This window comes from Oryctolagus cuniculus, chromosome 6, assembly GCF_964237555.1.
Source record: "Oryctolagus cuniculus chromosome 6, mOryCun1.1, whole genome shotgun sequence".
Taxonomy (NCBI): Eukaryota; Metazoa; Chordata; class Mammalia; order Lagomorpha; family Leporidae; genus Oryctolagus; species Oryctolagus cuniculus.
The window spans coordinates 131324565-131351316 of NC_091437.1; the positions used below are offsets into that span (position 1 = coordinate 131324565).

Consider the following 26752-nt stretch of genomic DNA (forward strand, 5'->3'; position numbering starts at 1 on the left):
TAGCAGAAAGCTGGACACAAGCAGAGCTGGGACTTGATCCAACACGCTGTGATGTGGGATGTGGGTATCCCAAGCAGTGCTTTAACATGACTTGCCACAAAGCTTGACTCTCTTTTCAGTCATATACTACTGTTTTTTTAAGCACAGAATTACTTGAGTTGTTCATGTGAATTGTTATCCAATTAGTGTAAGGTCAGTTTCCAAGTCCTCTGGGCTGACCCCAGATAGTCTCCTTAAGGTTGACTGAATCCCTTAATTATTTGGTGCTTTCTATGTTCAAAGCACTTAGACACAATTTTTCCAGCCGTTATCCAGCCCTTTAACTTATATAATCATTTTCCACATGCCCAATTTGCCCGTACTTGATGATCATGGCATACTGAGCATATTAAACAAAAGAACAGATACCTGAGAGAGTAAATAACATTTTTGTCAACATTCATTTTTAGGGAGGAAGTTATTAAAAGTTTTCTCACTCCCAAATTGCTTTTTGAAGTGTACAGGTTGGACGTACACGAGCAAACATTGGAAAGTGTCCAGGCTATTCTGGAAATTATGAACTAACTAAATGCAGTTAAATCTGTGAGACCAGATGGCAGCTACCTGAATATTTTAAATTAATCCAAGGATAAAATTGTTGAACTGTTAGCCAGGAGGTAAAAAAAAAACCTTTCTTTACAAGTACAATGATGTGAGAAGATTCGAGTTTGCCAATGAGGTCCTAAACATGAGAAGAGTCTTCCAGGAGACTATGGAATTACAGCCAAGGAGTTGTCGTCAGAGGTTGGGCTACTGCATGTGTTCAAATTTCTAATCTAAGTTAACCTGATTTGTGAAAAAGAAATCATGCTGGCCTAATGAATGTGAAGGGAGCAGAAACAATTCCACTCATTGGCGTTGAGTTCTGCTGTGTATCAGGTGCTGGCTAGATACTGGGAAGAAAGATATATTTCAAAATATCCTAAATGCAGGGACCTCTGTCTAATATTTGGGAGAGAGGGAGATGGAAGCAAATTAACAAAGCTGTACTTGGAAATGGGTGGAATATTGGGGTTCACGTTTGTATTTCATATCACAGCTATGCTTCAGAGTAAGGCAAGGTCAGGACACATCATTGTGCCTGGTTGGCTTTCACTTCATCATGGTAGATATCAATCCAGTTGAAACTGAAGAGGAAGGCAAACAAACTCAAGAACTGAAAGAATAAGCATTCCTTTGTAAACAGGAGACTTCGGAGAAATGAAATAAAAATTCAAAGAATGAAAAATTGAGAATGCATCTGCCTCTGAGAGCAAGGGGCTGGTTGCAGGCATAAACGGCAGCAATATCCAAGCAGGCCTGCCTCACCTGCTCACTGAGCAACTGAAATGCAGGTGGAGCTCAGACAATTGAGTAAATACACAAGATGCATATGCGCCTCTGTGAAGTCGCTTCTGCTGGAGGCTTACAAATTATGTTGCTAGAAGAGATCCATGAAGATTTTAAGTGGTCAGAATTTTTAAATCTGTCATGTTTATTACAATAAACAGATAGGTTATGGAGGTCTGACATCTGCTTTAAATTGTGATTTTAGAATCTTCTGTGAAGAGGAAGGGGGAGGGGTAGAAAGATGGGTAGGGGTGGTAAGAGGGGAAGGAGGAGAGGGAGAATAGATATGGAAGAGCATTTGACACACTGAATTGGATACCATGAATATTAAAATACTTTCGTTCTGATGCTTCAATTTTAAAGAAACAAAATCCAAATATTTTAGCACCAACAAGTCACATAAGAGTTTACAATAATTTCATTCTTTGTGTAATGTGGAACCCTTTACACTTCTTTTAAAGAGTCTCATAATCACACTGTCATTTGTCATTAGTATGACATTACCATATTTAGTATAATAAAGGGAAAGAATAAATAAACCTCCCTAAGAATTAGAACACATGTCAAGGTTGCTCACTCTCATGGCATGTTACTCTTTTCCTTTTTATTATTTATCAGAATTGAATTTGGAAATTATTCATGAAATGTGAGTCTATATCTCAGGCACTGACTTGGAAGCTCCAGTGCGGCATACACTTGTTCACTACCATACCCAGCAGCTAGCATGCTAACAAATTGTCGGCCCTCAAGCATTTGGGAATGGATGAAACAGTGTACATGTTAGGAGAAGCGATATCAGTGATGAAGGAAGGAAGGTCAAGGGTGATGTGCAGAACAAAGATGGGGCCCAGGGCTGGGTTTAAGAATCAGTAGAGTGGAGTTCAATGGCAAAGTGATGGGTATCTGTTATTAACATGACTTTATACCATAAAATAAAACCAAATACTTACATATTTTTATAATCAAATATAAAATGTATTAAACTATGTTTTTATTGTCTAAGCCCAAAATTGTAAAGTCTGTGTTTTATGTTCTCTGTGCTGAAATGCTTAAAGCACTTTCTGGTACCATTACTTGAGAATGTTCACTTTATGGTCCTTTATTGAGCTGTTCATTTTGATATGTGCACTTTGCTGCATCTGTTATACTTCAGTGCAAATCATAGTTTCAAAGGTGTTGAGGATGTTTAATTAACATATGCTTATTTACTGCTAGTCCTTTGCAAAACTCTAGCTTTAAGATGGCTTTAAAATCTGTAAAGATATCTTTGGATTGCACAAAGTAGAAGTATTTCTGATTGTTTCTTTTTTATTTCAATATAACATTAATTTTTGCCAGTACCTAAGAAATATTGAACTTATAAAGTTTCTTTCAGCTCGAACACTGAGTCATCTTTCCTCCCAGATGGTTCACTGGGAAGAACAGAGCTGACACATCCATGAGGCACAGGAAGCACAGTGCCCAGGGCCTACATTGCTTTAAGGGCTCACACAGTGCTTGAATTCCTTTAAATCAGATGAGAAAACCATGTGTAGGTTGAAGAAAATGTTTTAATACATATTATCATATTTATATAACATAAAATACTAACTTACTTGCTTTATAACAGTTGAAAAATATAATTTTTTTCTATTTCTTACGTAGAAGGGAACCCACAAAGGCAAAAGTATCTGCTACTCACAAAATTTATAATGTGGCCCTGGGGAATGCAGTAAGCAGATAGATCAAGTCCATGATCCTGAAGAAAGTTACAGTCTTGGAGAGATGAAATCTGCATCTCCCCCATGTCAGGTCATACATCAGTTTAGCCTGTGCTAGCTACTTTTTCTTCCATGTAGTAATAAGTCAGTCTTTTTAAGTGGTGAATTTCAGTAAAGACTACCACTTCTTGCTAAAATCTTCAAAGGCTTTTCAGAGCTCTTGGGATGATACCACAGTGAAGAACACTCAGAAGAGCATTAACCACAGTTCTCTTTTTAGTGTAATTCATCTTTAATTTTTCCTGTTTCTCTGCCTCAACTAATTTTTTCTTATTAGTTAAGTAGAATATATTTGTGTTTGTGTAAATGTAACTTCATTTACACAGCAATTCCTGTACATTAATTTTTTAAGTTAGCTATGGTCTCTCTCACTTTTTTTAAGATTTATTTATTTATTTATTTGAAAGGCAGATTTACAGAGAGGTAGAGGTGAAGAGACACAGAGAGAGGTCTTCCATCCACTGGCTCACTCCCCCAGATGGCCACTGTGCTGATCCAATCCAAAACCAGGAGCCAGGAGCTTCCTCTGGGTCTCCCATGTGGGTTCAGGGGCCCAAGGACTTGGGCCATCCTCTACTGCTATTCCAGGCTGTAGCAGAGAGTTGGGTCAGGAGTGGAGCAGCTGGGATTCAAACAGGTGCCCGTACGGGATGCTGGTACTGCAGACTGTGGCTTGACCTACTATGCCAGCTGCTCTCTCTCTCTCTTTCTTCTTGTCCTACTTCCACCAGATTAAAGGTAGATAGCTATCTTTTCATTTGGTACTTTACAAAGTAGCAAATGAAAGCAAAGGATCCAGGTACAGTTTCTAGTCTGGAAGTCATAAAGCACAACAAGTGTAATTGATATTCCTCATCAGATAGTTATCCAACCTTCATTTAAACATATTAATACTTTTAATGCTTGGTGTATTCCAGCAGCAGTAATTAAGGCTATACGAATAGGAAGTTTCCAACATCTGGTTAATTTCCCTCTCTAATAACCTGCTAGAAGCAAAGCCAATCAAAAGCAGGGAGATTCTGCTCAATTGAAGGTGGCGACAGCTACTTCGGAAACACGCAGTTACTCTGGGAATGGCAAGTTAACAAGGCATGCCATGGCTGAGAGAGATATACTCACTATGAGCAATCTTAAATATGGTAAAATAATTATATACTATCCTAAGATTAGTAGACAATGCCAAGAGCATGAGAGAGTTGGGTGTCTGATTGATTAATACTGCCAAAAGGATTTGGAATAAATTGGTGGAAAATCTAGGACATGATATGTAACAAAATAAACTCCAGTAAGCATGACTGATGCTTAATATGCAATTACTGTACAGATGGTCCTTTAAAGATTGAATTATAGAATAATTTCTTTTTCATATAATGGAGGCATGCCATTCTTGCTCTAAAATACAGGCTGTACATTTTTTACATTAACATGAATTTAGACCACAAAAGTTTTCAGCTTTGCACATATATTTAGATATTTATAGATAGTTTACCCAGATCTGTGAATATCTCTAAACTTATAATCCCAGATAAGTCTATGGCTGTGCCAGACCAAACATTGGAATATACATTAATATTATATCTATCTGTCTCAAAACTGCTATTCACTTCCCCTGAGGTCATTTCAATGATCTTAAGTAAGCCTGTGTTGGTACTTGGAAATGCTGACTAACCTTCTCTCAGCTCCCAAAGCATTTTCTGAATTTGGCTGCATATTTTTGCCTAGTGGGACAAGTTTTAATCCTGTGAATCAAATTTTAATTAAAATAAATTAGCTTGACTGTAGGCTTTCTGATGTTTTGGGTTGCATAATTTTAATTATTCATATTAAGTAAAGAGCTGAGTTGAGGGAAAACTGGAAATGAAGATAGATACTTTTCTTGAGCAAAACAGAAACATAAAGAACAAGCAGAAGTTGGGAGTAGGCAAAGCTAAAGAGATTTGGTTAATTTTACTTTAGATAAACAGCCAAACTTTCCAACTAGGACTAAAATTTGGGTATCACTTTCTTCCAAAAAAGTGATAGAGAGCAAAGTGAGTACTTCCCCTCTCCTCCAGTTCTAACATGTACTAAAATCAGAAAGCAAAAGGCAGCATTTAGTAATGTATTCCAATGTAGAGGATGAAAAGGGGGCAATTTAACTTCCTAAGATGCTGTAGGGGCCTGGGTTGGAGGTTTGATTCTATAAAATAGATAGCCTGCCAGCAAGATGCAGGGATCCCTGCTCCACAGGGCCTTGTTCACCCAGTGTGGGACTTGACAGAGCTAAACAGGGCACTGCACCAGAGGCGTGGACAAAGTGGGAATCTGGGGCAGAGGTACAAAGCCTCCTAGGACTAAGGGGAGAGGAGGTAGTAGACGTCTGAAGAGGAAGATTGTTGCTTGGGAGTCACTAAGGAGATGTCCTTGTGAGGTCCATGTTGCCTCTTCCAAAAGATCCAGGTCTGCTACTGAGTTGCCAGTCATCTGAAAAGAGTGAATTCCAAACTGCACAACTTTCTTTCCCTGCTTCACCAAAGCCACACAGTTCTTGCTGCACCTAGTATGGGTTAGAAACAGGTTTCATGAGGCTGAATGCAAGTTTTGCACACATACACATATGAGATTTCACATGTGCATATCTAGCAAAGAGAAAAGTGGTTTAATAATTGTACTAGTTCTTCCTTCCAATTTTAAAGGGCAATGCTAAGGAAAACTAAATTCCATTTACTCTCTTTGGCCTAATCAATCTAAGGGGAAGGGTAAATGGCCCAATTTTCTTCTCTCCCTAAGCAATATTAAGCCTTTCTGGGAAGACATTAATCCTGTGTTAGAGTCCAGGTATTTTTGAAGAAAAATATATAAAAATTTTAGAGGCTTTAAGATACTAGTTCTGAGGGAATGCTAATTCTACAATAATAAAAGGGGTGACTTAGAGCAACTAAGAAGCTTGAGAAGTGTGGAGTCAGAGTTTATGAGTTGTATTACCTGCTCTTCAACACAAAGCACTAACGATGTTCCCTACAGTGGGTTTACCTCTTCCTTAGTGTAGCAACGCAGAAAGCTGGAGCTTGGCCTGAAGGTGCAATGCAGGTGCAAAGCAAGATGATAACAGGGCGTGAAATGGAAAATTCCAGCGCTCCTCTACCCTACTACAAGTATAAATATGAAATGTACCAGGACCCAGAAGGAGTAATTGAAATTACAAGTGGGATCTGAGTGTTAGAGGAGCGGGGTAATCCATCCAACTGACTTGCCCTTTACATCGCCAATTTGTTCACGATGAAGATGGATAGGTGCTGTGGATGCCCTGGACATGTTGGAAGCTAAATGAACTTGTGCCAACTGCAGTTATCTTGGACCTGGTATTCTTTCTAATATTAAGATGACATTTTAAGTTTTGATTGAATGAGGTCACTGTTCATAATGCACTCTATTTTTCTGGCTTTGCTTAATTTTTGAGTAGGTAATGAATTCATATACTTTAAAATTAAAATTAATGAAAGGAATATACAACAAAAATTCCTCCTTTGTTGCTGTGTCCCCCCCTCCCCCAGCTACCAACTTACTTTCCTTCAAGGCTACTGGCATTATCTATTTTTTCATAAATTCTACCAGAAATGTGTTAAATTAGCAAAATGCTCTTTCTTCTTGGCTCTTTTTGCATAAATATTAGTATAATTCATACGTGCTTCAGAATTTTACTTTAGTAACACAGGTATTTTGAAAATCATTCTGATACAATACATGGAAAACTTGTCATTTTTAAATATCTGCATATTGTTCTGTTACACAAATGTACCATTCTCTCTCACTCACTCTCTCTCTGTTTATATATATACATATATATATATTTATACATATAAAATTTCTCTTATATTGACTGACTTTTGAGCTACTTTCAGTCTTTTCCCATTACAATGATAATGGCTCAAGGAATATACTTTATATACTGCAAGTACATCAGTAAAATAAATTCCTAGAAATACAAATGAAAGGTCATTTTATAAACACACTGCAGTTTCAATAACTGTTGCTATATTATACTCCATATAAGTTGTAACAATTTACATTCCTTCTGTGATTAACATATTATTAAATGTTTGCTATTGCTACTTGTATATGAAAAAATAGGTTCAAGTTTGATTATAACTTGCATTGCTCTTATTATAAATGAGGTTGACTATCTTTTCATATATATAACAATAAGAATACATCCATACTTGGTACACAGTATGTCATCCAAATAAAGAATGAATTTATAGGAGAGAGCATTCAGCCTAGAAGTGAAGAGGCCACTTGGGACACCCATATGCTATCAGAGTGCCCCGATTCAAGTCCCAGCTCGGCTTCCCATTCCAGCTTCCTGCTAACCCACACCCTGAGTGGCAGCAGTGATGACTCTAGCACTTGAGTCCCCGCCCTCCAGCTAAAAGACCTGGGGATTCTGTCTCCTGGCTTCCACCTAGCCCAAACCCAGTTATTGCAGGCGCTTGTCAATAGAACATGCACATGGAAGTTCTCTCTTTCTCTGTGCCTCCCTGTCTGGTAAGTTGTTAATTTTCTTAGAAAAAACAGCAGAAGAATAAAGCTTGATTTCATGAACTTAAATACAAAGAAATGTTTTGAAATAGTTATGATATATAATTTACTAGTTCCCATATAAAGAAGAATGAATAATAGCTACACAGTTAGTAAGACATTCTCAGCAAGATTGTGCCTTTAGTTGTAGAGTATGATTTTTTTCCTTTTTTAAAAAAAGAGTAACATATACACACAACAGTGCACAAGTTGTATGTATACATTTTGATGAATTATCATGAACGGAACATATTAGGGGAACCACAACTTCAGTTAAGAAATAAAATACAACTGCTATCCCTGAAGGTTTCCCCAGTGATCCTTCCCAATTTCTAGCCTCTTATTCCTGTACAAAGACAAGCTGACATTTTTTGTATAAAAAAATAGATTATTTTTACCTGGTTTTGAAGTTTGTAAACGTACCACACATTCTTTTGTTCTTGGCTTCTTTGGCTTGATCTCACATTTGTCAGTCTCTTCAATAGTGTCTTGCATTTTTGTAGTTTGTTTATTTCACTTGAAGGTGTAATTTTATCAATTGCATTTCGAATATGTATGAAGAAGTGAGACCTGCTGAGAGTGGTGCAAGAGCCACTTGTGTGCCTCAGGAGTCTAGGTTCAGCTTTGTTCTTCTAAACAGTAACCATCCTTGAAAACACTAAGCTTATATATGCTACTGTCTGTGGGGAAAGCTGCGATTCTTTTCTTATAATTGTTACTTTTATCTTATTTGAAAGGCAGACACACACACACACACAAAGAGAAAGAGACAGACTGAGAGAGAATGCATAAGAAAGAGCGCTTTTTTTTGACAGGCAGAGAAAGTGAGAGAGAGAGAGAGACAGAGAGAAAGGTCTCCCTTTGCCGTTGCTTCACCCCCCAAAGGCCGCTACAGCCAGCACACTGCACCAATCCGAAGCCAGGAGCCAGGTGCTTCCTCCTGGTCTCCCATACGGGTGCAGGGCCCAAGCACTTGGGCCATCCTCCACTGCTTTCCCAGGCCACAGCAGAGAGCTGGACTGGAAGAGGAGCAACCCATTCAGAATCCTGCGCCCATATGGGATGCGGGCACCACAGGCAGAGGATTAGCCTAGTAAGCCGCGGTGCCAGCCATAGAGAGAGCGCTTTCTTACATTGATTTATTCTCTAAACGCCTATAGCATCCAGGGCTGGGCCAGGCCAAAGTACTTGCTCAACACATGAGTGAGTGGCAACTTAATTAAAGCATCCAAAGTCATGTAAGTAGCTCTCACAGGCTCATACCTTTAAGGTTACAGTGGCCCTAATTAACAGTGTGACTTTTATAACTAAATAAAAATGATGCTTCTCAGAATGAAGTAATAACATTTGGAAGAAAATTCTGAGAGCCAAAAATATCAGTTGGACACAATGGACTGCGAAAAACTGGACCTACTTTACTTTGTAAATCATCTTAATTTGTATCGCAAGTTAACATAAAATGGGGAAGCCATAAGGTGAATGTTAAATGAGAACACTTAACAGGTTAAATGTATTAGCCAAATTAGTAGCCATCTGAGACATGAGATCCTGCCCAGCAACTTGTAGCCTTGCTTTGATTGGCCTGGATGCCCATTTTTAGTTGCCTTCTGAGCCAGTCAAATGCCACCCTTCTTTCATTTGCTTTGGATAATGGCCAGATACCAGGATTCCTTAAATAATACAGCTCCCATCTGTTCACAACCAATAGAAAAAATATGATATGTGGAACATGCAGTGATCTTTGGGCCATTTCTGCCTAAATGAACTGTGAGAGGTCTGAGCCATTTGTCACCTGAATTCAGTCCTCCTTCTCTTTGAACATATGGAATTAATAAACTGTCATTAAGAGGATTTGGCACAGCAAGCCTTATCCCAGCTTTTCCCTGGGAAATAGTTTATGTAATTCTTAGCACAGGTAGTAGAACAAAAGAGTAAGGTATCTTTTAATTTTCAGTCTTGAACAATATTCTGATAATTTTTTGCATGTACCTATTTTGTCTTCCTGTACTAAAGAATGAAAGAAGACTATCAGTGCCCCAACTGCAAAGGGAAAAATAGTCACTGGCTATTGCATGGTCAGACTCCACTATGTTATGTCAGTGTTCTTACAGCAATAAAGTGTATTTTTTATTCACATCATTTGTTGCCTAGAGGTCAGCTGTATCTCGGCTCTTTGGTCTTCCCTGTGGCATGTTCCACAGTAAGAGAATCCCATATTGGCAGCATGCTGGTCACAGGGCAGAAAGGTACCATTTCTGAACCTCACGATGGTTCATACATTTTCTACTCAGACATGGCATGCATCACCTACACTCGCATTTCATTGACTAAAGTGAACCATGACAAACATTACAACCAAGGAGCAAGCAGAAGGAAGAGTATCAAGGACAAATCTCGTGGATAAAGGCCTGATAGACTCACCTCATTGGCAAAAAACAAACACAATCCACTAGAGCCAACATCATTGTCAATCATGTTGAGCAAAGAAGAGACAGCTTTTCTTAAGAGGAAGATGCTGTGATGGGAAGATATCCAAGACCCATTGTTTGTCTACCTCTCCCCTCCTGAAACAGGTGCTTGGTGAGAGTCCATTTTAATGGAATTCTGATTAAAATTTTAAAATTGTTTAAGGAGAATGAGTTCACAAACAGAATTCTGAAAAACCTGTGAGGGTAAAATATCAAAGTATTATGCATTTTTATTTGAATAGAAAATAAAGGGACTGGGTTGTAAATCTTATCTGATTGACATTTTTGACATCCTTAACTTTTTATTTGTTTCTCTATAAGAGTAACTTGGGAATTTATTTGGACCCTCACCAGAACCAAATTCTTCCCAACCTAAAAAGACCCTCTCATATAATATTTCCCTTGGGAAAATTTGCACTTCCACAACTTATGTGATTTACTCTTTTTATCATTTTAAATTATATTCAAGTTTGTTAAGCCAATTATAAAAAGTTTTAGAAAATGTTTAACTTTCACAAGCTTCAAGGTTTATGTTGCTCCCAAATTTTGCATGTAACTGAGTTTTCAAATCTGCTAACACCTGTTGAACTGATTCCTCTCTGGATTCTTCGATTTTGTCTTGCAAATTTTTCCTTGACTCTTCCAGCATTTCTCGTGAGTGGCTTATGAAAACGTCAGCAATTTGATAAGATATCATTAAGCAGTCATCATCTGTAAGCATGATGTCATCAGAAACATTTTATAAATTTTGGAGTTTTTTTTTTTCTACTTCATTTCTCCTGTTAGCTTTGTGATTCTACTTGTATTCTGTGCAAATTGGTTATCTGTTGTTGATCTTTGAAAGCAACATTGACATCTTCCGCGGCTGCCTTCTTCCTAGGGGCCACCATCTTGGGACTTAAAGCTACAGTTTCCAGTGGAGAAACTAATCTCATCTCATGTTATGCTCCAATTCCCTGGAAATGACTCTCTTGTCTAATGTAGCTCATGTGCCCTCTCATAAATCAACAATGCCAGGGAGAGTAGGAAATAACAAGGGGCAGAACCTTTAAGTGGGGCCATGAGAACCCGTCCATAACAAACGACCCCACCACTCCAGGCTTTGCATTTGTAGCATGGAACTGCCTATCTTGAATCTTGATGGTTTTAAGATTTTTATCTCATACACCCTTTTCTCTTTCTCCTTCACTGGATTGTCTTGCATGATATAAATGACCTCCAAAGTAATTGCTGGAAGTCCAGCTCTACTGGCTTGCATGTATACTAGTATGATGATCCACCCATTCCTGTGATGAATAATTTTTTAAAATACCTCTGAGCATTTAATGTGTTGACATAATATCAAAACTAATATAAATGGTACAGTATACTCATTTATTTATGCATTCAATCAGCAAGTACTTACTGAGCCCTTTAACATGCAAACACTAAGCTGAGTTATTGTCCTTATGACTATACAGGGGTGACCTCATTTTCATGTTCATTACTGTAAGATCAATGGATTGCATTCATTTTGAAAATGTAAGTCAAAATATTGGAGAGGGGGATGTGAACTCTGTCCTGTGTTGTCATTGGAACAATTTTTAATAATATAAGCGAAAAACATGCTGAGTATCATAACAATGTTTCTTAAATAATTTCACTTAATGCTTTCTGCTTAAGATTTGGTTAAAGGGAAAAGCACACGGAAGATATTTATTGTAACATTGAATTACAGAAACTAAAGACCATCTGACTGCCCACAAAAGAGAGAATGGCTAAGAAAATTGTATCAATTAAAAAAATACTACTCACATATCAAAATGATATATATGTTGGGGCTGGCATTGTGGTGCAGTGGGTTAATGCCTTGGCCTGAAGCGCTGGCACCACATATTGGTGCCAGTTCTAGTCACAGCTGCTCCTCTTCCAATCCAGCTCTCTGCTGTGGCCCGGGAAAGCAGTGGAAGATGGCTCAAGACCTTGGGCCCCTGCACCCCTGTGGGAGACCCAGAGGAAGCTCCTGGCTCCTGGGTTCGGATTGGCATAGCTCCAACCGTTGCAGCCACCTGGGGAGTAAACCATCGGATGGAAGACCTTTCTCTCTCTGCCTCTCCTCTCTCTGTGTAACTCTGGCTTTCAAATAAATAAATCAAAAAATGATATATATGAATTGGGAAAATTTTATGTCAAGTAGTAAAAAGAGTACAAAAAGATCAAGTCACTATGACTATTATTTAGAATTTAATCTGTAATTAAAACTGAAAGAAAAATAAAGTAATGTTTACCAAACTATAACATATTGTCCCCGTAAGTGAGATTTTGGAAGCATCAGGTCAGATAATATGACCGCCCTGCTACTTTCAAGAGTTTCAAGATTGCTTTGATGGTTGCTGCTTCATTTAGCAATAAAGAGGAAAGGCCGTGGGGGATACACAGAGGAAGATTCTATGGGGCAAGCCTCCTGCAACAATTCTTCTCCCATTCCAAATTTCACCAGGGCCTGGTGTTTTCGTGTAGCAGATAAAGTCACCACCTGCAATTCGAGCATCCTATATGTGTGTCAATTCAAGCCTGGCTGCTCTGCTTTCAATCCAGCTTCCTGTTAATGGCCTGGGAAAAGTAGTAGAAGATAGCCCAAGTGCTTGGGTCCCTGCACCTCCATGGGAAATCTGGATGAAGCTCCTGGCTCTTCACTTTACTGTGACCCAGCCCTGGCCATTGCAGCCACGTGGGCAGTGAACCAGTGGATGGAAGATCTCTCCTCTCCTTCCCTCCCCTCCCCTCCCCTCTCCTCCCCTCCCCTCCCCTCCCCTCTCCTCTTCCTGTTTCTCCCTATCTCTGTAACTTTAAAATAAAAAAATAAAAAGTCGACCACATCCAGTTGCAAATGGGGCCATGATATGTGCATTCAATATTTGCCCAGGAAGAAAAGAAAATTGATTTTATTGAGAATCTATTGATTTTTACCCCAGCTCAAAATTCATTCAGTTTCAGATCTTTCTCTCTCTCTCCCTCCCTCTCTCTCTCTCATGCACACACACATGAATATATCACAAAGTTCATGAGAAAGTAGAATTAAATGACACATTTATTTTGGTATAAATTTTTTGGTGTCTATCCATAGGTTTTTTACTTTTATTTTTACTGTTTTTTAAAAGATTTATCTTAAAGGCAGAATATTTTTACTAAGATCTATTTTCAATTAGCTTTATACACATGTGCCTAACTCTATATTAAGTAGAGAGTTCAACAAATAGTATTTAAAAAAAAAACTTCTTCAACAGTTGCAACAAGGGCTGTTCAAAGTCATGGCAACTCAGAGTGTCAATTTATCTTCTATAGATTACCTTTTAGGTACTCCATTAGTTACCACAGAACAGGAAGAACATAGGGTATTTGTCCTTTTGGACTGGCTGATTTAACTAAGTATAATTTTCCCAGCTGTGCCCATTTTGTTGCAAATGACAGGATTTCATCCTTTGACTGCTGTATAGTATTCCATGGTGTACATATACCATAATTTCTTTATCCAGTCTTCAGCTGATGGGAATTTGAGTTGATTCCATATCTTAGCTATCATGAATTGATCTGCAAAAAACATGAGTGTACAGACAACGCTTTCATATGCTGATTCCATTTCATTTGAGTAAATTTCCCAGGAGTGGGATGGCTGGGTCATATGGTAGGTCTGTATTCAGATTTATGAGCTATCTCCATACTGTTTCCACAGTGGTTTTACCACCAAGAAGGGATAAGTGTATCATTTTCCCTACATCCTTGTCAGCATTTGTTGTTTGTTGATTTCTGTATGAAAGCCATTCTAACATGAGTGAAGTGAATCCTCATTGTGATTATTGTGATTTTGATTTGCATTTCCCTTATGGATGGTAATCCTGAGAATTTTTTCATTTCCTCTTTTGAAAAATGCCTGTTTAAGTCCTCTGCCGTTTCTTAACTAAATTGTTTTATTGTTGAGTTCCTTGAACTCTTTATATATTCTGTATATTAATGCTTTATTAGTTACATACTTTGCAAATAATTTCTCCCATTCTGTCTGTTGTATCTTCATTTTGCTGAGTGTTTCTTTTGCAGTACAAAAGCTTCACAATTTAATGTATTCCCATTCATCAATTTTGGCTTTGACTGCCTGTGCCTCTTGAGTCTTTTCAAAAAAATCTTTGCCTATGCCAATGTATTGTAGGGGTTCCCCAATGTCCTCTCACAATTTTATAGTATCTGGTCATAGATTGAGGTCTTTGATCAATTTTTGAGTGGAATTTTGTGTAAGGTGTAAGGTAGGGGTCTTGCTTCATATATCTGCCTATGGAGATCCAGTTTTCCAAGCACCATTTGTTGAAGACACTGTCCTTGCTCCAGGGATTGAATTTAGCTCCTTTGTCAGAGATGAGTTGGTTTTAGATGTGTGGATTGATTTCTGTCATTTCTACTCTGTTCCTTAAGTCTATCCATCTGTTTTTGTGCCAGTACCAGGCTGTTTTGATTACAACTGTCCTGTAGTACGTCTTGAAATCTGTGATGCCTCCAGCTTCATTTTTTTTTCTATAAGATTGCATTAAGTATTCGGGTCCTGCTGTGTTTCCATATGAATTTTAGCATCATTTTTTTTCTATATCTGAGAAGAATGTCCTTGCTATTTTTATTGGTATTGCATTGAAACTGTAAATTGCTTTCAACAGTATGGACATTTTGATGATATTGATTCTTCCAATTCATGAACATGGAAGCTTTTTCCACTTTTTATGTCTTCTCCTATTTCTTTCTTTAAAGTTTCATAATTCTCATTGTAGAGGTCTTTGACATACTTTGTTAAATTTATTCCAAGTTATTTTTTTGTAGCTATTGTGAATGGGATTGATCTTACATGTTCCTTCTCAGCCATGGCATTGTCTGTGTATACAAAGACTATTGATTTTTGTGTATTGATTTTATATCCTGCAATGTTACCAAATTATTTTATAAATTCCAATATAGTCTCTTAGTGTGGTCTTTCAGATACCTTATATATATAAAATCATGTCATTTTTAATAGGGATAGTTTGACTTTCTCTTTCCCAGTTTGTATCCCCCTTGATTTCTTTTTTCTTGCCTAATGGTTCTGTATAAAACTTCCAGGATATAATGATAACAATGGTGAGTGTGGACATCCTTGTCTGGTTCCAGATTTTAGTCAGAATGCTTCCAACTTTTCCAGATTCAGTAAGATGCTGGCCATGGGTTTGTTGTAAACTGCCTTGATTGTGTTGAAGAATATTTCTTCTACATGCAATTTGCTTAAAGTCTGCATAATAAACGAGTGTTGTATTTTATAAAAAGACTGAATTTATTGAGATAATATTGTTTTTGTTTCAATTTCTTAATATGATGTATCACATTGATTGGTTTTTGAATGTTGAACCATCCATGCATATCAGGGATAAATCCCACTTGGTCCAGGTGAATGATCTTTCTGATGTGTTGTCGGATTTGATTGGCTGGTGTTTTGTTGAGGATTTTTTTCATCTATGCTCATCAGGGAAATTGGTCTGTAGTTCTCTTTTTCTATTGTATCTTTTTTCAGATTTAAGGAATAAGGTGATATTGGCTTCATAGAAGGAATTTGGGAGGATTCCCTCCCTTCCAATTATTTTGAATATCTTGAGAATGATTGGAGTTAGTTCTTCTTTAAATGTCTGGTGGAATTCATCAGTGAAGCCATCCAGTCCTGGGCTTTTCTTTTTTGGGCGCATCTTTATTACTGATTCAATTTGCATATTTGTTACAGCTCTCTTTAGGTTTTCTATGTCTTTCTGGCTCAACTTAGGTAGGTTTATGTGTCTAGAAATCTATTCATTTCTTCTAGGTTACCCAATTTGTTGGCATACAGCTCTTTGTAGTAATTTCTGATGATTCTTTTTATTTCCGTGGTATCTGTTGGTGCATTTCCTTTTTCATCTCTAATTTTATTGATTTAGGTCTCCCTCTTATTTTATTGGTTAGTTGGGCCAACAGTGTGTCAATTTTTTTATTTAAAAATAAGCTCTTCATTTCATTAATCTTTTGTGTTGCTTTTTGCATTTCAATTTTCTTTATTTCTTCTCCAATTTTAATTATTTCTTTTCTCCTACTTTGTTTTGCTGTTATTATTATTAGGTCCTTGAGATGCATTTATTTGATGCCTTTTCTTTTTCTTAATGTAGTCACCAATTGCTATACTTTCTTCTTAACACTGCTTTTGCTGTATCTCATAAGTTTTGATATGTTGTATCGTCATCTTCATTTATTTCCTTTTGATTGCTTCCATGACCCACTGTTCATTCAGAAGCATGTTGCTCAGTCTCCATGTGTTTTCTGTGTTCTAGTGATTCTTGAGTTGTTGATTTCTAGCTTAATTGCATGTAGTCAAAGAAGATGCATGGTATGATTTTGATTTGATTGAATTTGCTGAGATTTGTTTTATGACATAGAATATGATCTATCCAGGGCATATTCCATGCACTGGTGAGAAGAATGTGTATTCTGTAACTGAAGAATAAAAAGTTTGCATGGGCTGGCACTGTGGTACAATAGGTTAATCCCATGTGAGTTCTGGTTTGTGTACCGGTGTGGGGAGCAACTCGGACTAGACTAAGTTACTGGAATTAAGACTTATTCTATGCATCTGCTCTCCCACAATATGGTGCTGGGAGAGGAGTAAACAACTTTTACACAGCTGCCTCCAGTTCGACCAATAACCTGCAGGAGCTGATCCTGCTCCTGATTGGAGGAGAGCAGCGTGCTCGGAGTGTGGGTAGCAGAGTTGGGATTGGTGGAAGAGGACTATAAAGGAGGAGAGAGACAACATGCACCAGGGAACATCTAAAGGGAACATCAGGATAACATCTGAGCAGCCCCCGAGAGAGCCGGCTGGCAGTGTGCCGCTCCCCCGCGGAAGTGGGGAAAGTGGCAGGGGGAACCACCCCTCCACGGAGGTGGAAGGATCAGCAGCCAACCCGGGAAGGACCAGCAACAAACCCAGGAGGGCCGAGCAGACAAAAGAACAGTGCAGGGTCCTGTGTCGTTCCTCCGCGAATGGGGGAGCGACATACCGGTTGCTCCTCTTTGGATTCAGCTCAATGCTATGGCCTGGTAAAACAATAGAAGATGGCCAAAGTCCTTGGGCCCCTGCACCCACATGGGAGACTTGGAAGAAGCTCCTGGATCCTGGTTTTGGATTGGCTCAACTACAGCCATTGCAGCCATTTGGGGAGTGAATCAGTGGATGGAAAACTTTTCTATATCTCCCTCTCACTATCTGTAATTCTACTTCTCAAATAAATAAATATAATCTGTAAAAAAAAGTTCTGTTGATTTCTATTAGGTCCATTTGGTCTAGAGTGTCAATTAAATATGTTGTTTCTTGCTGAGTTTCTGTCTAGTTGATCTGTCTATTGCTAAAATGTGGTACTGAAGTCCCCCTATTACTATTGTATTGGAGTCTATGTTTCTCTTTAGATCCATTAACATTTATTTTAATAGCCAGGTGTCCTGTAATTAGGTGCATATACATTTATAATAGTCACACCTTCCTGTTGAATTGAAACCTGAATCATTACACAGTACCCTTTTTCGTCTTGTTTAACAGTTTTTATGTAAAAGTCTATGTTGTCTGATATTAGAATGGGTACACCAGCTCATTTTTAGTTTCTGTTAACATGGAATATCTTTTTCCATCCTTTCACTTTCAGTTTGTATGTATCTTTGTTGATGAAATATGTTTCATGTAGGCAGCAAATACATGGATTTTGTTTTTTAATACATTCATCTAGTCTGATCTTTTAACCAGAGAGTTGAGGCCATTTACATTCAAGGTTAATATTGATAAGTAATGATATGGAACTGCCATTTTTCCATAAATATTCCTATTTTTTACTTTGGATTTTCTTCGTACTTTTATTAAGAGATTTTCTGCCCTTACCTTCTTTCAGGGTGATGACCATGTTTCTGTATTTCTGTGCATAGCACATCCTTAAGCATCTTTGGTAAGGCTGGATGAGCAGTGACAGATTCTTTCAATTTCTATTTGTTTTGGAAGGTCTTTATTTCACCTTCATTCATAAATGAGAGCTTTGCAAAGTACAATATTCTGGATTGATTGTTGTTTTCACTTAAGACTTAGAATATATCTCACCAGTCTCTCCTAGCTAGTAGGGTTTCTGATAAGTCAGCTATGAATCTAAATGGACATCCTCTGACAGTAATCTGGCATGTCTTTAGTGCACATTTTAGAATCTTTTCTTTATGTTTCTATATGTGGAGAGTTTGACTACAATGTGTCATGGTGAAGATCGTGTCTGGTCATGCCTATTAGGAGTTCTATGTTTTTCCTATACTTGGATGTTCCTTTCAGTCTGCAAATTAGGGAACTTTTCTGTAATTATTTCACTAGAAAGGCCTTCTAATTATTTCTTTCCGGGCCATCAGGCACTCCTAAGACCCCTATGTTGGGTCTTTTGATATTATCCTATAAATCTTCAATACTGTTTTTTGTTTGTTTGTTTGTTTTCTGATTTCTTTTTTTTTTTTTTTTGGTCTGACTTAAAATTTTCGGAGTTTGTCTTCTAACATGGATATTCTTTCTTATGCCTCACTGACTCTGTTGTTAGGGCTTTCCACTGCATTTTTTGTTTGATCTGTTCTTCATTTCTAATATTTCATTTTGATTTTTCTTTATAATCTCAATTTCATGGGGAAATTTTTCATTCATGTCATGTACGGATTGCTTTAATTCATGGATTTGCTTCTGATTACTTCTAAGTAATCCTGTAATAAATTCTTTTGAATTCTGTTTCTGGCATTTCTTCAATCTCTCCTTCACACTGTAGTATTGAAGTATGCTTGTGTTTTTTTCGTGGGCGTCGTGTTGTCTCCCTTATTCTTATTTCTTGAATTGCAGCATTCATTTTTAGCCCTTTGTGAAGGTTTTTTTTTTCACTGTGATAGCTTTTAACTTTGAACTATGCCTCTGTGGCTTAGTGAAGTGTCTGTTCTTTCAGTGAACACATTGATGAGTAGCCAGGGAGTTCTGTCCAGTGCTCCCCAGTGAGGGGAGTGTTGAAGGTTACACCCAATTTGGGCATGGTAATTTTGTCTTTTATTGTCAGAGGGGGTATTTAATCAGCTCTGTTGGCATAGTCTCATGCTTACATCTTCTCCTCCAAGGAGAGAAATGCCTGGTCACTAGTCCCAGAAGAGCCTTCATTATTCTGTTATTTTACTACAAAGGTATTTTTCCTTTTTTCTTTTTTTATTTACATAAGGTGATACAGATTTAGGAGCATACGGATACTTCCTACCCTGTCCTTCCTCCCACCCACACTCCCACCATCCCTCCTCTTTCCTTTCTTATTCTCTCTTTAACTTTTTACAATGAAATACTTTCAGTTTATCTTATAATCATAAGATTAACCCTCTACTAAGTAAGGATTCAACAAAGAATAATCTGTGGTAACTCATAGAGTACAAAAAATGTAATGTGTATGAGCAAATTGACATTTTGAGGATTGATTCTTGTTTACAGCCCTTGTCTCTACTGTTGAGATTCTTCATATTTAATATTCACTTTTCACAGTTCTGTACAGTGTTATTAGCTGTCTTTTTGAGACAAATTCCATCTGTCATTCTCCACAGGAAACAAACATGTGGCACTCACAAAAGTGGCAATTAAATAAGTTTAATAGAGAAACTATTCATAAGGTATAAGAAAAGATAATTTTAACAAAAAATGCATGGTGAATGCCCTGATACTAGCAACACTAGGAGTGCATAATAACCTTTGCCCTAAAAAAAGAAGAGGTGAGAACAGCTAGCTTCAGGACCCATAGCTGAAGGATCAGGCTGTAGGTGCAACACCCAGCGTTTGGTTGCAGAGACCAAGTATTATCAATTAATAGAACGGTGAAAAAACTCAAAGGAATAATCTAAATCTTAGGACAGGGACATGTACAGCAATAAAGATACTTCTTGGTGCATCTGCATCCCATATTGATTTGCAGTATTGCCTCTCATAATTTGACTTTAATATACTATAGCTTTAAAATTTGTAAATGATACCTTCTGATCTTAAAGTAGACTAATCCAAGATATCCTGGTAATAACATCTCCCTCCCTTACTGTTAAATCTAAAAGTTCTCTTACAGGAAACAGAAATAGAGCTGAGCTAAAACTAGAAAAACAGTAAAATTTGTATATTTTTGGTACACCGGCTAGTGAGAATACAGAAGCTGATTTACTACTAATAATTGAAATGGTAGTAAACCCATAAAATATTTGTCTTTACCGAGCTTACCTGTTTCTGTGTGTGTGTGTGTGTGTGTGTGTGTGTCTGTGTGTTGGGGAGGTCAGGACTAACCCCAAACACATAAATTTAATTAAAATGAAATGAAACAAAGAATTCTTAAAAACTCAACAATAAGAAAACTAAAAATAGGCAAAAGATGAGAGCAGACACCTCAGAAAAGAGAATACACAGATGGTAAAGATGACAAGATGATCAACATCATATGTCGTCATGGATTTCAGTGTATTGAGAACTTCAACAGTGAAATACTACTACACACTAGTAGTATTTAGCATTAGTACTATTACTGGTGCTAAAATCCAAAATTGTGACAATGCCAAATACTGGTGAGAGGCTTGAATAACAGGAACTCTCATTCATTTCTGATGAGCTTTCTGCAGGCCACTATAGAAGGCAATCTGGCAGTTTCTTACAAAATTAAACATAATCGTAGCATATAATAAAGCAATTGCTTTACTTTGTATTTACTAGAGAAAAAGGGACCCTGATACACTGTTGGTGGGAATGTAAACTAGTGCAACCATCATGGAAGACAGTATGGACATTCTGCAGAAATTGGAAAATAGATCTACCATATGACCAATCATCCCACTCCTGGGAACTTATCCAAAGGAAATGATGTCAGCATATTAAACAGTTATTTGCCCACAATAGCTAAGATATATAATCAATTTAGATGTTAATAAACTAATGTCTGGTTAATAAAAGGTGTTAAATATAGACAATGGACTACTACTCAGCCATAAAAAGAATGAAATCCAGTGTTTTCAACAAAATGATGCTACCTAAAAACCATTATGCTTAGTGAGATAAGCCAGTACCAAAAAGACAAATGTCATATACTTTCTCTTGCATATGATAGTTAATATAGAATACAAAAGAGTAGGGGCCTGTGCTGTGGTGTAGAGCGTAAAGCCACCACCTGCAGTGCTGGCATTCCCATATGGGTGTCGGTTTGAGTCTCAGCTGCTCCACTTCCTTTCCAACTCTCTTTTATTGCCTGGGAAAGTAAGTTACCCCAAGTCTTTGGCCCCTGAACCCACATGAGAGACCTGGAAGAATCTCCTGGCTCCTGGCTCCTGGCTTTGGATCTGCACAGCTCTAGCCATTGTGACCAACTGGGGAGTGAACCAGCAGATGGAAGACCTCTGTGTGTGTGTGTGTGTGTGTGTCTGTGTGTGTCTCCTTCTCTCTGTATAACTCTGACTTTCAAATAAATAAATAAATCTTTAAAAAAGCATGCAAAAAAGTATAATAATGAAATTGACATCTTATAATTTGATTATTGTTTTTAGCCCTCTCTATACCAAAACGAAACTGTGATCTTTGTATTTTTATTTACTGAACATTATGTCTAGTCATGCATTAAGCCTATGATTATAATGTAAATTGATATTACATTATTACAAAAAGGAAAGGAGAAAAGGGAAGGAAGAGGGAATTGAGGGAGGGTGGGAGGGAAGTATGGTTATCAGAATTCTATGAAATGCATGAAAGTTGTATTAGAAAAGAGATACAGAATTGTTGCTATGCTCCATATATGAGTTAATAAAATAGACATAATGCAAAGAAAAAAAAACTACCTCCACTAAACATCTTGCATATAAATATTTGTAGCAGTTCCAAAACTTGGAAGCAACCAAGATGTCCTTTAATAGATGAGCACAAGATGGTACTTCCATATAATGGAATATTACTCAGTAAGAAGGAAATGAGCTATCATACCATGGAGAGATCTTGAATGGATATTGTCAAAATGTGAAAATGATGTATACTGTATGATCCCAACTATATGACACTCTTAAAAAGGCAAAGCCATAGAGACTGTAATAATATTGGATAAATGAAAATGAAATCATAGTGTTTACATGGCACAAATTAGCAAATTAGTTAAAAATTAAAATTTGGAGGTAATATAAACTTATGAGTTTACCATTTAGAAGGTTAAGAGAAAATTTCTATTGAATTTAACAGCAGCTATATATAACTGAAGCCAATCGAACCTTCTGAAAGATCTGTGACCATAAAAACAACACCGAGAGTCAATGAGGTCTTAACATCACTCCCTCCTTCACCTTTTGGAATTGTCCACTTTTATTTATTCTAAAATCACATCCAAAGTAGATCTTTGAATGTTTGCTGCTACTTCTAATTAAAGTGTAGAATGTCAGCTGAGTTCAACAATCAGCTCTGGGTGAATTTCCCCAAATGTGGATCTGTCTATACTTGTGATGGTATGTGCTGAATAAATACACACTGTTGGTTTTTTTTTTTTTTTAATTTTTTGACAGGCAGAGTGGACAGTGAGAGAGAGAGAGACAGAGAGAAAGGTCTTCCTTTGCCGTTGGTTCACCCTCCAATGGCCGCCGCGGCCGGCGTGCTGTGGCCGGCGCACCGCACTGATCCGATGGCAGGAGCCAGGTGCTTCTCCTGGTCTCCCATGGGGTGCAGGGCCCAAGCACTTGGGCCATCCTCCACTGCACTCCCTGGCCACAGCAGAGAGCTGGCCTGGAAGAGGGGCAACCGGGACAGAATTCGGCATACCGACCGGGACTAGAACCCGGAGTGCTGGCGCCGCAAGGCGGAGGATTATCCTACTGAGCCACGGCGCCGGCCAAATACACACTGTTGATAATGACAGAATTAAAATTTGGAATTCAAGAAATATGCTCTCAAAGTATCATATTTTTGTTCAGATTTACTTGAAAGGCAGAATGACAAAGAGAGGCGGAGAGATGTTCCATCCTCTGGTTCACTCCCCAAAAGCCTGGAACACCCAGGCCTAAGACAGGCTGAAGCCAAGAAGTCTATCCTGGTGTCCCATGTGGGTGGCAGGTGGCCATGCATCTGTATCATCTTCTGATGCCTTCCCTGGTACGTTTACAGGAAGCTGGATTGGAAGTGGAGTAGCAAGGACTCAAGCTGGCGCTGCAGTACAGGATCCCACTGCCCCGCAATGCAGGCCCCAGCTATTTCTTTTACAGAAATGACATCCAGACCCCTACCCGTGATCCCATTGTTCCTCCTCAATATCATTCCATGCCACTTTGCCTTTCTCTTTTGATTTTAGCTAAGTGGTCTTTTTATTTTTTTAAAGATTTATTTTATTTATTTGAAAGAGTTACAGAGAGAGGTAGAGACAGAGAGAGGTCTTCCATCCGATGGTTCACTCCCCAAATGGCTACAATGACCAGGGCTGCGCCGATCCGAAGCCAGGGGCCAGGAGCTTCTTCCAAGTCTCCCACGTGGGTGCAGGGGCCCAAGGACTTGCGCTGCCTTCTACTGCTTTCCAGGCCACAGCAGAGAGCTGGACCAGAAGAGGAATAGCCGGGACTAGAACTGGTACCCACATGGGATGCCTGTGCTTCAGGCCAGGGCGTTAACCTTTTGGGCCACAGTGCTGGCCCCTAAGTGGTCTTTTCAAATGTCTTGAATCCATGTACTGGGTTCTTCCGAATTTTGGAGACTTTGCTTGGGCTGATCTCAGTGCCGGGAATTCTTTCCCCCACTCTTCGCTAGCTAATTCTGCTCAACTTGTAGGTTCCAGTTTACCAGCCACTTCTCATGAGAGACCTTCTCCAACTTGTTCTCAAATGCCATTTCAGTCTCTCTTACTATTCTGTCTCACAAAGTAGCCATTCTTGTCCTCCATTATACCTCATTAGAATTTATGATTATTTATTTAGCATAAATTTGTGCTGAAATGTCTGCCATCTTCACTAAATTATAAATTGTGGCTCCAAGGGACCAGGAAACATCTCTAATTTGTGAGTGACACTTAACACTAACAGGGAACTCCAAGAAGCTGTTGGGAAAAAAATGGAACCAAAAGATGTTTATTTTGGTAAAAAAAACATTTGAAATCCATGCATAATATTTCCATAATATGCATGTCCATGAACTTTTTGAAGAGCCTCACATTTGATTGAATAAGTGAATGCATGGTTAACAACAAAAGAGAATCAGCATTAAAGCTTTGAAATCTGGTACTTTCTAAATAATAATCAGGTAACATCATTAAAAATAAAGTTTTTAAAAATTGTTAAAAAAGTTTTAAAAGATTTATTTATTTATTTGTAAGAATTATAGAGAAGAGAGAGGGAGAGAGATCTTCCATCCACAGATTCACCACCCGGATGGCCACAACCACCAGAGCTGGGCCAGACCAGAGCCAGAAACCAGGAGTTTCTTCTGGGTCTCCCACATGGGTGCAGAGCCCATGGACTTGAGACATCTTCCACTGCATTCCCAGGTGCATTAGCAGGGAGCTGGATTGGAAGCAGAGCAGCAGGGACTCGAAATGGTGCCAGTATGGGATGCCAACACTGCAGACAGTGGATTAAGTCACTGTGCCACTGCACCAGCCCCTAGGAAAAAACCTTTGCATTACAACAGTCTCTTTTCTGTTTTTACAGCTTAAACAATTTTTTCAGGACAATCCTTTCTTTTATAGCACAATGATTATTTTTTTCACAGAATTGAAAATCATCTGACTTCTAAGAAGCAATCCTTTGATTTTGTCACATAGGGAATTAGAGATAATATTCAGAAAATCAAACAGAATGCTTGAAACATCAAGCATGAAACAGAAAAGGCAAATAGTTTTTAGGGGCCATTTACCACAAGTATCCTTTGTAGTGGCTAACTTATTACAAAAGGCCTCTCCAAATATTCCTATTCTAATCTCCAGTTTTTTAATAATTCCACAGCCCTTAATATAGCACTTATTTTTTCATTTAATTGTATATGTAGATTTATACTTTGTTATTGATTTCTTAGCATGCCAAATAGATTTCATGATTCTTCTAGAGAATAGAGGCTTTTTCTTAAATTCTACATAGTATCCTCAGTACAGTGCACATGAATTCTACTGTAAATAGTTACAAAATAAATTCCTGATTATTTCGTTGAATTGAGGTTCAAAATGCAATAACCAGACGATAATTTTGACCATTCTGCTTCTACTGGAAGTACGAAATAACTGAGGAAGGGTACATGGGGTTTTCACCAAGGCTCAATGAGAGACTTTAATAGGTGATTTTATATTTATTGAATGCCAATTGTGTGCCAGAGTTTTCTCATTTGACTCATTTGATCTTTCCAGCAACCTTGTAAGATTTGCTTTGTGGTTTTTATTCTGCAGTTAAAGAAACTGGGTCTAAGTCAAATTTTTTTTTTCTTGAAACAGACTGCATTTTTAGAGCAATTTTAAATTAACAGAAAAATTGATAAAAAGGTACAGGCATTTCTCATTTGCTCTCTTGCACTCACATATGCACGAACTATTAACACATATGATCAAAACCTTGTGCTAGTGTTGAACATTTGTTAAAAATCACTGAACTTGTAATTATGCATCCTCATCATTAAAGTCCATAATTTCCATTAGGATTTACTCATGGTATTATGCATCCTATGAGTTCTGGCAAATGTAAGTTATATTTATCAAATACTACAGTATCTAGACAGATTAGCTATACTGCCCTAACATCCTCTGTGATATGCCTATTCATCCCTTGTTGTAACCACTAATTTTTCACTAATTTTTCTACTGTTTCCACAGTCTTACCTTTTCCTTATTGTCATAAAGTTACAATAATATAGTATGTAGACTTTTCAAGCTGGCTTCTTTTATTTAACACACCACCTGTGTTTCTTCCACATGTTTTCATGATCTGATAGGTTGTTTCTTTTCATCACTGAATAATATTTCACTGTACAGCTATATCATACTTTGTTTTATCCATTCACCTACTGAGGGACCTCTTGATTGTTTACAAGTTTCGGCAATATAATTCAAGCTGCTATAAAAACCTATTAGCATTTTGTCTGGTTTTTTTTTTTTTTTGAGTGCACATACGTTTTCAAGTAAATCCAAAGGAAAGAAATAGCTGATTCATATGAGTGTATTTTCTAAGAAACTGCCAAACTTTCTTCCCAAGTGTCTGTGCTAGTTAGCAGTCTCATGATCAATGAATGAAAGGGCCTGATGTTCCAGCTTCTTGCCACCATTTAGTTTAATCAGTGTTTTGGATTTAAGTCATTTGAATAGATATGTAGAAGTATTTCATTTTTAAATGTCTAATCCCATAGTAACATATTATGTTGACATCTTTTTATATATTTTCACCTGGATATGTTCTCAGGTAAAATATCAGTTTTTTTCCTATTTATTTTTTGACTCATTCATTTTCTTATTGTTGAACTTTACAAGTTCTCTTTATTTGTTGGTTAACAGTCTTTTATCATGTATGCTTTTGAAAGTATTTTCTACTAGTCTA

At 37.7% G+C, this 26752-nt stretch overlaps 1 protein-coding gene and 1 pseudogene across 1 annotated transcript in view; one reads left to right on the top strand and one right to left on the bottom strand.

Annotated features, from left to right (window-relative positions):
* Positions 1-26752, top strand: part of OXR1 (oxidation resistance 1) — an 825596-nt gene that overhangs the window by 236618 nt on the left and 562226 nt on the right. The window lies entirely within an intron of this gene.
* LOC100345153 (prefoldin subunit 4 pseudogene) lies at positions 10659-11043 on the bottom strand (annotated as a pseudogene).